This window comes from Engystomops pustulosus, chromosome 9 (genome assembly GCF_040894005.1).
Source record: "Engystomops pustulosus chromosome 9, aEngPut4.maternal, whole genome shotgun sequence".
Taxonomy (NCBI): domain Eukaryota; kingdom Metazoa; phylum Chordata; class Amphibia; order Anura; family Leptodactylidae; genus Engystomops; species Engystomops pustulosus.
The window spans coordinates 25,991,396-26,005,285 of record NC_092419.1 but is presented as its reverse complement, the minus strand read 5'-3'; the positions used below and the strand labels follow the sequence as shown (position 1 = coordinate 26,005,285).

Genomic DNA, 13,890 nt, shown 5'->3' with positions numbered 1-13,890 from the left:
TACACGCGACAGAAATCTTGTGTCGCAAGATCAAGCACTCACATGCACCAGGAAGAAGCAGGTGAACTCCGGCGGACATCAGCGGAGCAGCGACACAGGAAGGAACTTGTATGCACGATGTTAGTGAATCGCGCCGGACCCGAATCCACGTCGGGCAATGCAAGCGGAAACGCAATGGGACTTGGTAAGTAAATCTGCCCCATTGAGTCAGGAAGTGAGATAAGGAAATTTGCTTTAAGCTTTTCTCTGGATCTACATAGTCTGAACTGGATGTACAAAATCTTTAATCTTTAAGTTAATATTTAGACACTGTGGGGCTCATTTACTAAGGGTCATGGATCGCACTTTTGTCAGATTTGCACGGTTTTCGGGATTTGTACTGCTTTGACAGGTATTTAATAAGTGTCTGCGCTGGGATTGTGTCGCATGCGGCGCTAGCTTCCATGCAACAAACTGGAGGGAGGGTTGTCGGACGATCCGACTGATTCAGACTGAGCACAGGATTTAACTTTGAAATTGTCGTAAGAGAATGCACTCACATGCACCAGGAAGAAAAAGGTGAACTCTGTGGGACCTGAGCGGGGAAGCGACACATGCAGGATATCGGGCGCACGATCTTAGTGAATCGCAGCACAGGGCATTATCGTCGGACAATGCACTTTCGGTGAACTGGGTAAGTAAATGTGCCCCTGTATTTTTACATTTTGTGGCAGAATGTATAGAAACCTTATGGAAATGACCTACTTATCATACTGCCCCTTTCTGCACATATCCATAGGGACTCCCATACTCTCATCATAACAATATCCAAGAAGAAAACATAGTATAGAAATGTATCCTATTTATTCACCACTTCCCATTCCAAGACCAGGAGACACCCACCAGAACAATGTGTCACTGACTGCTAATAACACCATATCCACCAGTTATATATCAGCATCTGACAGATGATACATTTCTGGGTGACAGTAATTAGAGGATAAGCCATTGCCAGATTATGAATTATTATTATGGTGTGTTAATTGATAGATTGTGGACCTATATAATGTTGTGCCATCTGTTGAGCGAAGTTTTCTGTAAAGCAAAGAACTTTGAGTAACCTTCAGGATCTGCTCTCCAGAGCTTTGGACTGCATACATTTACCATGGCATCTACAAGCATCAAAACTTATCAATGGATTCTACCTTTATTAGTGGCATTGTGTCTCCCATCATCAGGTAAAAGATATTAATTGGTTGTAGTGCTTAGGTATTGCTATTAATTATGGGTTATTTGAAACATTTCATGATCTCCATCTTGGGTTGGTGATAGGGGGAGCTAAGTGGACAAGGTTACCTATTTGTCTCAAGAATATAGAAGATTGGAAGGTAATTGCCCCTTTTGCCAATGGATGGAGATGACCATGAGGAAATCGCTTATTTGGCCCACTTTAGGTGGAGAAGATCCTGAGATAAGTGCTCATTTGGGCCATCTTTGGTGAAGTACATACAGGCAGTTGACCCTTTTGTCCATGCTAAGTAAAGAAGGTCCTCAAGAAATAGTTCATTTGTACAAGGAAATTGCTTTTTTGGACCATCTTTGGACACTAATGTAAAGCATCCCATTAAATTTACTCATTTGGCCCTTTCTTGGTTGGAGAAGGTCATAGTGTAATTGTCGGAGATAACTCTACAGTAGGTGGAGAGGGTCTCAAGCCGATTGCTCACTTGGCCCACCAGAGATGGATAAGATCCTGAGGTAATTGTGCATTAGACCCTTGTTAGGTAGTGGGAAACCCGGAATCGCCCCTTTGGCCCATTTAGATGTTTTATTATAGAGATAAGGGGATCACGGACCCTCATTCTAGAGATATGTATGGGTCCTGCTGCTGGAACTACATCAATAAGCCATTTATTGTAAATGGACATTCCCTCTATCACTCTGAATTCCACAAGTTCTGATCTTGGGGTGTTCCTCAAAGAGGGTAGAGTTCACTGACTTGGTAAATTTGTCCGGCATCATTATGACCCATTCTTCCCTAGCATAAAGCATTCCAGTACAAGAAGTGTGCACTTACCTTATGTAATAGTCAAGGTATGTTAAATTACAACATACAATTTAGGCGGGTTTGCTGTCTTATACTAGTAGATAAAGAAAAATCCTGATTCAGATGTAGGTTCAATTTTAATATTGTCTTCTCATGTTAGTCATGGGCAGTCGGAAAGTTGAGCACTGATACCTGGGTATGAAAATGTAGTAAAAACTGAAATAACGCTGCATCATCTTTAGTAACATTATCCTATTTCATTACAGTGTTTCTCCAGACCACTGGTAAGTATTTACACCCCTATGTAATGACATTGTATAATGTGACATAGAACAGGAGAAGATTATGAAAAATATAATATTATGTTTTATTACTAGTTGTGCTCAGGGCCGGATTAAAATTGGGGGAGGCCTTCACTGAATGTAGAAAACTACATAATACATCCTAGACCTATATACAGCCCCCAGTAATACATCCACATATATATACAGCCTCCACCTAGTAATATATCTATACAACCCCCCAGTATTACGATTATATACAGTCTGCTGCCGCAGTAATACATATATATATATATATATATATATATATATAAAGCCTCCCCATAAAACTATATCTATAGACAAATCCCCCAGTATTACATATAGATACCATCTCCCCCACAGTAATACATCTCTATATACAGCCTCCCCCTTGTAATATACAGGCAGTCCCCGGGTTACATACAAGATAGGGTCTGGAGGTTTGTTCTTAAGTTGAATTTGTATGTAAGTCGAAACTGTATATTTTATAATGGAAGTTCTAGACAATTTTTTTTCTTTTGCCCCAGTGACAATTGGAGTTTCAAAATTTTTGGTGTAATTGGACCAAGAATTATCAATAAAGCTTCATTACAGACACCTTACAGCTGATCATTGCAGTCTGGGACTATAGTAACATCCAGAGACTTCACCAGAGGTCACAGTGGGCAGAGGGGTCCGTCTGTAACTAGGGGTTGTCTGTAAGTCGGGTGTCCTTAAGTAGGGGACCGCCCGTATCTATAGACAACTAATACATCTATATATACCCTCCTCCATCCACAGTTATATATCTATAGATAGCCCTTCCTGCAGTAATATATATATTCCCCCCCCCCGGTTATAGATCTATATACAGCCTCCTCCACCCCATGTTATATATATATATATATATATATATATATATATATATATATATACACACACACACCCATATACTGAGATTTTGGCCAGTATATGTTCAGGTACAGTTCAGGTACAGCTCTCCACCCGTTTAGATAATCGGACAGTAGCCTGTATACTTGGTGTGGGCCCCTTTTGGCCCTGGCTGCTCTCCATTTTAGAAAGTGGAGATGACAGTGAGCAACTAGTAGTTTGTGCCTTTCTCTCTGTCAAAACAAATTGTTGGTACAAGCCCCTGATAGTTTGTGTAGTCATTATAGATTTTTTTTTTTTTTGGCGGGGGGATTATTAGAGCTTGTATGTGAGAGTTATTGTGTACAAGCTCTGAAAAAGATGCAGTTCCAGATGTACAACCTGTTTCCCCCCTTACACCACCTCTACATTAAGTGGGCGTGGAGGTGTGTGAAGGGGCGTGGCCAGGGGCTCAGTAGGTGGTGCGCATGGGGTAGTAATGTCTTGGACCAGCTCACACCAGCTCGCTACCTTTCAACACCCCTTCTTACCTACTTGGAGTGGAGGTAGTATAAGGGAAGAATTAGAACTTCCTGGTCATACTCAAAATAAATTGGGGCTCAAGTCCTCATAAATCTTGTGTCTTTACTTATGAAATGATGTAATCTGCATCAAATCTAATAAAGGGATTTTTTTTTTCTCTTTTCTCAGTTCCAACTACAACTACAGGTATGTGCAATCGTGTCATTAATGCTGCTACTTTACAGTATAGAAATCATAAACATACAGAAGATGGATAGATACAGGGGGTACGGGAAGCATTCGGACCCCTTTAAATGTTTTACTCTTTGTTTCATTGCAATTGGTAAGAAAAAAAAAAGGGGCCACATGTATCCCTCATTTTTTCTGTTGTTTTGTGCCTTTTCATGAAAAGGCGCACCTTTTTTGCGCCATTTTTGCGATTAAACGCCAAACTAGCCACACAGCAAAAATAACCAGCTTTCCCTCATTTATCCTACCAATCCAGATGGTTTGCTGCGTCTAATGATATTCATCACTTGCGACTTTTCATTTAGGCGCAAAAACGGGCGCAATAACACTCCAGCCCGAAGGTGGCGTAAACTGAGAAGAAAGCACTGAGCCCCTGTGCAGAGCTCATCCCCAGCAGCAAAGCTCAGCCAGACACTGCAGACACTAGAACAATGATGGCAAACGTTTTATAGGCCGAGTGCCCAAACTACAACAAAAGACCTGCTTATTTATCGCAAAGTGCCAACACAGAAATTTAATTTGTGATTTATACTCCCTTCTCTGTCACAGCTTTCATTGATACCAGCACCTGAGGACACCAATAAAGCAGAAAATAGTCCCAGGTACAGCTGTCACTTTAATATACCTCTGTGCACAGCAAGTCCTGGTCTGTCTGGGACTGCAGGAAGATACCTGGAGTCATCTCTGGTGATGGCCTGAGTGCCCACAGAAAGGGCTCTGAGTGCCACCTCTGGCACCAGTGCCATAGGTTAGCCATCACTGCACTAGAACATATAATACAAACATTAGATGCTCTGCAGACAGGAGCTGCAGTCTCTATTTACAGTTCATCACCTTCTATTTACAAAACATTCTGCAGAATCCTGAGCTCAGAGCAAGAGAGGAGAGAACGTTACAGAATGTTGCACATAGTACAGACAAGTGTCCCCCATGTAATTCTGCACAGTATCACCAGTGTATCTGAGGGGGATACTGTGCGGAATTACAGGGGTGCAGCAGGAGACCAGCACTGGGGGATCCCCTCCAGGAGAAGCCCCTGCTGAGGAGGTCACTGGGTGCTGGGTGTCACACACCTGGGTGCTGCTGAGGAGGTCACTGGGTGCTGGGTGTCACACACCTGGGTGCTGCTGTGAGTGTCATCTTCATTCTGGGCTGTGGGAGAAGCAGAGAGGAGCTTGTAGCAGGATCACATGTAAGTGCCTGAATCTAACATTGCGCCTAAACTGCGCCAAAATTGCGCCTAAACTGTGTAAACTGATTAATAAGAGGCAGGAAATTAACTTATCACAGATGGTTGTAGCTTGTGATAATTCTGGCGCCGCAGTGCGCCAGAATTTAGGCGCAACTACTACACTTAGGTGCACAGAAGTGATAAATGTGGTCCAAGGTCTTTTATTTTGCTCTTTAATGTGCCCTATGCCCCCTAGTAATGTGCACTCCCCCCCCCCAGTAATGTGCACTCCCCCCCAGTAATCTGCATTCCCCCACCCCAGTAATATGCACTATGCCCAACATCTTGACAGTAAGAGACTGAAATGTTGATATTTTTGCGCCCAGGGATAAGTATTCAGCACCCTGTGATAAGCATTCAGCCCCTGGTGATAAGTATTCAGCCCCCGGTGATAAGTATTCAGCCCCCGGTGATAAGTATTCAGCACCCTGTGATAAGAATTCAGCCCCCGGTGATAAGTATTCAGCCCCCGGTGATAAGTATTCAGCCCCCGGTGATAAGTATTCAGCCCCCGGTGATAAGTATTCAGCACCCTGTGATAAGAATTCAGCCCCTGGTGATGAGTATTCAGCCCCCAGTGATAAGTATTCAGCTTCCAGTGATAAGTATTTAGTCCCTGGTGATGAGTATTAGGTCCCTGGTAATGAGTATCAGGCTCCAGGTCATACTCAAAATAAATTGGGGCTCAAGTCCTGATAAATCTTCCCCTGTGTCTTTACTTATGAAATGATGTAATCTGCATCAAATCTAATAAAGGGATTTTTTTTTTCTCTTTTCTCAGTTCCAACTACAACTACAACTACAGGTATGTGCCATCATGTCATAAATGCTGCTACTTTACTGTATAGAAATCATAAACATACAAAAGATGGATAGATACAGGGGGTATGGGAAGCATTCGGACCCCTTTAAATTTTTCACTCTTTGTTTCATTGCAATTGGTAAGATAAAACGGTCTTTTATTTTGCTTTTTAATGTGCCCTATTCTTTCCCAGTAATGTGCTCTCCCCCCCCCCCCCCAGTAAAGTGCACTCTGCCCCCCGTCTTGACAGTAAGAGACTAAAATGTTGATATTTTTGCCCCCGGGGGATAAGAATTCAGCCCCTAGTGATAAGTATTCAGCCCCTGGTGATGAGTATTGTACCCCCGGAGATAAGTATTCAGCCCACGGTGATAAGTATTCAGCCCCTGGTGATAAGTATTCAGCTTCCGGTGATAAGTATTCAGCCCCAGGTGATAAGTATTCAGCCCCAGGTGATAAGTATTCAGCCCCCGTGATAAGTATTCAGCCCCAGGTGATAAGTATTCAGCCCTTGGTGATAAGTATTCAGACCCTGGTGATAAGTATTCAGTCCCCGGTGATAAGTATTCAGCCCTTGGTGATAAGTATTCAGACCCTGGTGATAAGTATTCAGCCCCCGGTGATAAGTATTCAGCCCCTGGTGATGAGTATTGTACCCCCGGTGATAAGTATTTGGCCCTTGGTGATAAGTGTTCAGCCCCCGGTGATGAGTATTCAGCTTCCGGTGATAAGTATTCAGCCCCTGGTGATAAGTATTCAGCCCCTGGTGATAAGTATTCAGCCCCCGGTGATAAGTATTCAGCCCCCGGTGATAAGTATTCAGCCCCCGGTGATAAGTATTCACCCCCTGGTGATGAGTTCCCGGCCCCCGGTGATAAGTATTCAGCTTCCGGTGATAAGTATTCAGCCCTTGGTGATAAGTATTCGGACCCCGGTGATAAGTATTCACCCCCTGGTGATGAGTACCTGGCCCCCGGTGATAAGTATTCAGCTTCTGGTGATAAGTATTCAGCCCTTGGTGATAAGAATTCAGCCCCTGGTGATAAGTATTCAGCCCCCGGTGATAAGTGTTCAGCCCCTGGTGATGAGTATTGTACCCCCGGTGATAAGTATTCAGCCCCTGGTGATAAGTATTCAGCCCCCGGTGATAAGTATTCAGCCCCTGGTGATAAGTATTCAGCCCCCGGTGATAAGTATTCGGCCCCCGGTGATAAGTATTCAGCCCCAGGTGATAAGTATTCGGCCCCCGGTGATAAGTATTCAGCTTCCGGTGATAAGTATTCAGCCCCTGGTGATAAGTATTCGGCCCCCGGTGATAAGTATTCACCCCCTGGTGATGAGTACCCGGCCCCCGGTGATAAGTATTCAGCTTGCGGTGATAAGTATTCAGCCCTTGGTGATAAGTATTCAGACCCTGGTGATAAGTATTCAGCCCCCGGTGATAAGTATTCAGCCCCCGGTGATAAGTATTCAGCCCCTGGTGATAAGTATTCAGCCCCCGGTGATAAGTATTCGGCCCCCGGTGATAAGTATTCAGCTTCCGGTGATAAGTATTCAGCCCCTGGTGATAAGTATTCGGCCCCCGGTGATAAGTATTCACCCCCTGGTGATGAGTACCCGGCCCCCGGTGATAAGTATTCAGCTTGCGGTGATAAGTATTCAGCCTTTGGTGATAAGTATTCAGACCCTGGTGATAAGTATTCAGCCCCCGGTGATAAGTATTCAGCCCCCGGTGATAAGTGTTCAGCCCCTGGTGATGAGTATTGTACCCCCGGTGATAAGTATTCAGCCCCTGGTGATAAGTATTCAGCCCCCGGTGATAAGTATTCAGCCCCTGGTGATAAGTATTCAGCCCCCGGTGATAAGTATTCGGCCCCCGGTGATAAGTATTCAGCCCCCGGTGATAAGTATTCGGCCCCCGGTGATAAGTATTCAGCTTCCGGTGATAAGTATTCAGCCCCTGGTGATAAGTATTCGGCCCCCGGTGATAAGTATTCACCCCTTGGTGATGAGTACCCGGCCCCCGGTGATAAGTATTCAGCTTGCGGTGATAAGTATTCAGCCTTTGGTGATAAGTATTCAGACCCTGGTGATAAGTATTCAGCCCCCGGTGATAAGTATTCAGCCCCCAGTGATAATTATTCAGCCCCTGGTGATAAGTATTCAGCCCCCGGTGATAAGTATTCAGCCCCCGGTGATAAGTATTCAGCCCCCGGTCATAAGTATTCAGCCCCTGGTCATAAGTATTCAGCCCCCGGTGATAAGTGTTCAGCCCCTGGTGATAAGTATTCATCCCCTGGTGATAAGTATTCAGTCCCTGGTGATAAGTGTTCAGCCCCTGGTGATAAGTATTCAGCTTCCAGTGATAAGTATTTGTCCCCCGGTGATAAGTACTCAGCCCCTGGTGATGAGTCTTCAGTCCCTGGTGATAAGTATTCAGCCCCTGGTGATAAGTATTCGGCCGCCGGTGATAAGTATTCAGCCCCTGGTGATGAGTATTCAGCCCCTGGTGATAAGTATTCACCCCCTGGTGATAAGTATTCAGTCCCCGGTGATAAGTGTTCAGCCCCTGGTGATAAGTATTCAGCTTCCGGTGATAAGTATTCAGCCCCTGGTGATAAGTATTCAGCCCCCGGTGATAAGTATTCAGCACCTGGTGATAAATATTCATCCCCCCAGTGATAAGTATTCAGGCCCTGGTGATAAGTGTTCGTCCCCCGGTGATAAGTATTCAGCTTCCGGTGATAAGTATTCAGCTTCCGGTGATAAGTATTCAGCCCCCGGTGATAAGTATTCAGCCCCCCGGTGATAAGTATTCAGCTTCCGGTGATAAGTATTCGTTCCCCGGTGATAAGTATTCAGCCCCTGGTGATGAGTATCTGGCCCCCGGTGATAAGTATTCAGCCCCCGGGGATAAGTATTCAGCCCCCGGTGATGAGTATTCAGCCCTCGGTGATAAGTATTCAGCCCCCGGTGATAAGTATTCAGCCCCCGGTGATAAGTATTCAGCCCCCGTTGATAAGTATTTGCTTCCTGGTGATAAGTATTCAGCCCCCGGTGATAAGTATTCAGCCCCCGGTGATAAGTATTCAGCCCCCCGTGATAAGTATTCAGCCCCCGTTGATAAGTATTTGCTCCCTGGTGATAAGTATTCGGCCCCCGGTGATAAGTATTCAGCCCCTGGTGATAAGTATTCAGCCCCCGGTGATAAGTATTCATCCCCCGGTGATAAGTATTCAGCCCCCGGTGATAAGTATTTGCTCCCTGGTGATAAGTATTCGGCCCCCGGTGATAAGTATTCAGCCCCTGGTGATAAGTATTCAGCCCCCGGTGATAAGTATTCAGCCCAATATAGGCGTAATTTAGTTGCAATGTTAGATTGGGGCAGTTACATGTGATCCTGCTACAAACTCCTCTCTGCTTCTCTCCCACACCCCAGCATGAGAATCACCCTCACAGCAGCACCCAGGTGTGTGACACCCTGCACCAGAGGTATACCTAGCCTTTTACTAATGCCTGAGGTGCACTTTAGAAAGATGCCCCCCCCCCCCCCCCGTGACATATAGAGTGGGACACATTGTGAATTCTCTCACCAAATCATTACAACAGAGAAAATGCAGTGTAAATTATACTTGGTAGCAGCATAATTGCAGCATTTAATATTCCATGCTGTGTACCGGAAAAGTGGAAATAAATTTAATTTGCAGAACTGACAAAAAAAAACGCAATTTCGACATTTTCTTGTGGTCTGTTTTACGGCTGTCACTGTGCAGTCTAAATTATATCTCCCCTTTAATCTTTAGGTCAATGAGATCAGGGAGATTCCAAATATTTTAACATATATGAAGGACTATTTCATACTTATGGAGCTTTTTAAAGTATCATTTTTTGCTGGATAAGACGATCAGTACCATTGCACCTCCTAAGTACATCCTGAGTTGGTCAGGCATAGTAGGGCTGAGTTGGTCAGGTGTAGCGGCACTGAGTTGGTCAGGTGTAGTAGGGCTGAGTTGGTCAGATGTAGCCAGGGGTCAACCAAGCATTTCTGCTGCCTGAGGTGAGCCATAGAAAGACACCCCCCTCCCCCGCCATATATGTAATATATCAGATACAGCGTGCCGCTATTAGGTATAAAATAAATACAGCTTGCCGCCATGTAGTATGAAATGCACACAGCATACCGCCATGTAGTATAAAATGCATACAGTGTCCCGTCATGTAATATAAAATGCATACAGCATACCGCGATGTAGTATAAAATGCATACAGCGCACCGCCATGTAGTAAAAGATAGATACAGCGCACCACCATGCAGTATAAAATGCATACAGTGTACCGCCAAGTAGTATAAAAAGAATTCAGCGTACCGCCATGTAGTATAAAATCCACCTCACTTCTCTTCTGTCCTGCTTTGAGCTGAAGCTTTTGCAGATTGTTTTCTAAATATAAGCTTGTGAACTGTAAATAAAGGCTGCACATAGTGTCTGCAGTGTCTGTAGTGTCTGCTGAGCTCTGCTGCTGGTAATGAGCTGCTCTGCACAAGAGCTCAGTGGGGGACATTCATCACACACTGCTGCTTCTCAGTTTACGCCAACCTTCGGGCTGGAGTGTTTTTGCTCCTGAATGAAAAGTCGCAAATTATGAGTTTTATTAGGTGCAGCAAAACATCTGGTTTGGTAGGATAAATGAGGGAAACATGGTTATTTTTTCTAGTTTAGTCGCAAAACTGGCACAAAAACAGTGCAAACACTATTAAAAGGCAGACAAACAACAGAAAAAACGAGTGATACATCTGGCCCTATGTGAGTTAATTGTGACTGTCACAGCAAAGGGGCTGGATACTTATGACCATGTAATATTTCAGTTTTTCTAGTTTAATCATTTAGCAAAAATATTTACATTGTTGTTTCTTCTGTCAAGATGGGGGCAGAGTGCATAATAATGAGCGAAGAAAGAGAACTTTTTTAATCTAACCAATTGGCTGCAATGAAACAAAGAGCGAAAGATTTAAACTAAAGGTTTTGTGAAAAGAACAGTTTTGAGGGAGGTGAAAAAGCAAAGCCATCTTCCTCTGCCAGGTTTAAGATCTTGTGTTTTGTGAGAGCTAGCTGGAGTATATTGATCAAGGCCGGCATTTGGACGGAAAATGGGTGCACTCTGTGCCACAACAAGGGGGTATCATGACCAATGGAAAAAAAATAGAGCAGATGTTTCAAGTGCTGATGCACTGTATATATATATATACAGTTTGCTCCTCCCCCACTAATACACTTATATACAGCCCCCTCCATATGGTGCAAATTGCCATTTATCTTTTCCTTCCGTTGGTGTTTTTGCGCCTTTTTGCTATGTAAAAGTTTTTTTTTTTGCATATTTTGCGCTTTTTTTGAATGCTACTCCTCAATTCACCTTGTGTCATTGTGCCCTATTTGTCATTACATTGCGCCTCTTTCCAGATGTTTGTGCCCGATTTATTATACTATTGCGCAATAACATGCCAGTCCTGACCCTGCTTAGGAAAGGCAATGGTAATTATAAGGCACCAAAAAATCCTGCATTTGACAAAGAGCCAAAACAACAAAGACTCGCAACAGGCGCAAAAGAGTGCAGAGAAGGGGGAAATAAGATAAATGACCCCCTATATGTTCAGGTCACGTTCTCCTCCCGGTTCAGATAATTGGACAGTCACCTGTACACTTGGTGGGGACCCCGGGGCGCATCATTCGGCCCTTGCTGTGCTCGGTGGCAAAGACTGCTGTACTCTTCCTCACTGCCCCTTTTTGTAAAGTGGAGACGGCATTGAGCAACTTGTAGTTTGTATCTTTCTCTCTGTCATAAACATTGTTGATTTTGTAGATTTGAGGGGGGGTGGGATTTATCAGAGCTTGTATGTGAAAATTCTGGTGTACAAGCTCTGAAAAAAACACAGTTCCCCCTTCCACCAGCTCTACATTAAGTGGGCATGGAGGTGTGTGAAGGGGCGTGGCCAGGGGCTCAGTAGGTGGTGAGCATGGGGTAGGAATGTCTTGCACCAGCTCACACCTGCCCACAGCGCCCCTGTGCACACCACCTTACACACCCCTTCTTACCTACTTGGAGTGGAGGCGGTATAAGGGAAGAAATAGAACTTCCTGGTCATTCTCAAAAAAATTGGTACTCAAGCCCTGAAAAATCTCCCCCTGTGTCTTTACTTGTGATATGATGGAATCTACATAAAATCTAATAAAGTATCTTTATCTTTTTCTCTTTTTTCAGCTTCAACTACAACTTCAACTACAGGTATTTGCCATCATGTTGGGAGGTTTGGAGGGATGGAGGAAGGCTGGGATGGTTGGATGAATGGATGAAGGGAGGGAGGGATGGAGGAAGGGAGGGAGGGATGGATGAATGGAGGGATGAATGGAGGGATGAATGGAGGGAAGGAGGAGGGAATGGAGGGGTGGAGGAAGGGAGGGAGGGATAGATGGATGGAGGGATGGATGGAGGGATGGATGGATGGATCGATGGAGGGATAGAGGATGGATGGAGGGATGAAGGGAGGGTGGGAGGGATGGAGGAACGGAGGGATGGATGGGGGGATGGAGGAAGGGAGAGATGGATGGTGGGATGAATGGAGGATGGATGGAGGGATGGATGGAGGGAGGGATGGAGGAATGGTGGGATGGAAGGATGGAGGAAGGGGTGGAGGAAAGGATGGATGGATGAATGGATGGATGGATGAATGAATGGAGGGAAGGAGGGAGGGCAGGAGGGAAGGAGGGAGGGCAGGAGGGATGAAGGGAGGGAGGGATGTATGGATGGAGGGAGGCATGGAAAGATGGATGGAGGGATGGAAGGGTGGAGGGAGAGATGGATGAATAGATGGAGGGATGGATGAATGGATTGAGGGATGGATATATATAGAACATATGGAAACATTGTTAGTTTTATACTATTCCTGTTCTCAAACATAATTAGTTGTGATGCTCTCAGTTATATAATTATCATGTCTAATGTATCTTTTTTTGCTTTCCAGCTACAACAGGTATGTATAAGATTATTCTAGCTAATACTCGCTAACATATAGGTATGTGACATACATGTGACAGGCTATATCTAGTGCCCACTCCACAGTCCAGCACAATACACTCCATACTGCTCCAAACCCAATTGGGTTTGAGGCAGCATAAAGGGGCAGCATAAAGGGCAAAAAAGTCATAATTCCTTGTCGATTGCCAAGTATTTTGACTTTATCAAGGCTTGTACACCAGTGCAAACCTTACTAAATACCGTCCTCTGAGAGCTGCCGGCTTTTCTACATTTAGATAGATAATAGATACATAAATACAGAAGATAGATGATAGATAGACTGTGGTCTCATATTATGTGTTTTATCTATAGATAGAATACAGCCTGCCATAAAAAATATTCTGCACTTTGATATCAATAGCAGGACTATTGTAATGGGATACATTATGTGATCTTTATGTGACTGGTTCCTTCCACATGTACAGTTATAGATGATACCAATGACCAGGGCCAAGGTCCAGAGCTTCTGGGGGGCCCACATAAAGTTGTACATAAGGAATCCATGGGGGTGGGGGGGGGGCTGTATATAAAATAACCATGAGGGGGCTGTTTGACATGATAAACTAGGGAATATTTTAGGGAAAAGGAGACTGTTATAGTTTCTAAATTTTTAATGCTGCCACGTGAGTTCATTGCAAAGGGGCCCGCTGAGGCTCTGTCACCTGGGGCCTTCTGAAACCTGGAGCTGATTCTGCCACATTACATACAAGGGAAATTTATCACAGCTTGTACGTCTGAATTCCAGCGCAGCCCTGGCGTATAATTGGGCTGGGTGTACTGCGCGTCTGGCAACTGCGCCAATGGTGCCGGTTATTAATCAGGATATTATTTATCTATAACA

The 13,890-nt window shown here is 44.5% G+C and overlaps 1 protein-coding gene across 2 annotated transcripts in view; it reads left to right on the top strand.

Moving 5' to 3' along the window:
- The first annotated feature begins 1,325 nt into the window (after positions 1–1,325).
- LOC140076579 (class I histocompatibility antigen, F10 alpha chain-like) overlaps positions 1,326–13,890 on the top strand; it is a 197,545-nt gene continuing 184,980 nt past the window's right edge. For both annotated transcript variants that reach the window (XM_072123162.1, XM_072123161.1), the window contains exon 1: positions 1,326–1,335. The gene's annotated coding sequence lies outside the window, so the exon portion shown is untranslated. The remainder of the gene's footprint in view (positions 1,336–13,890) is intronic.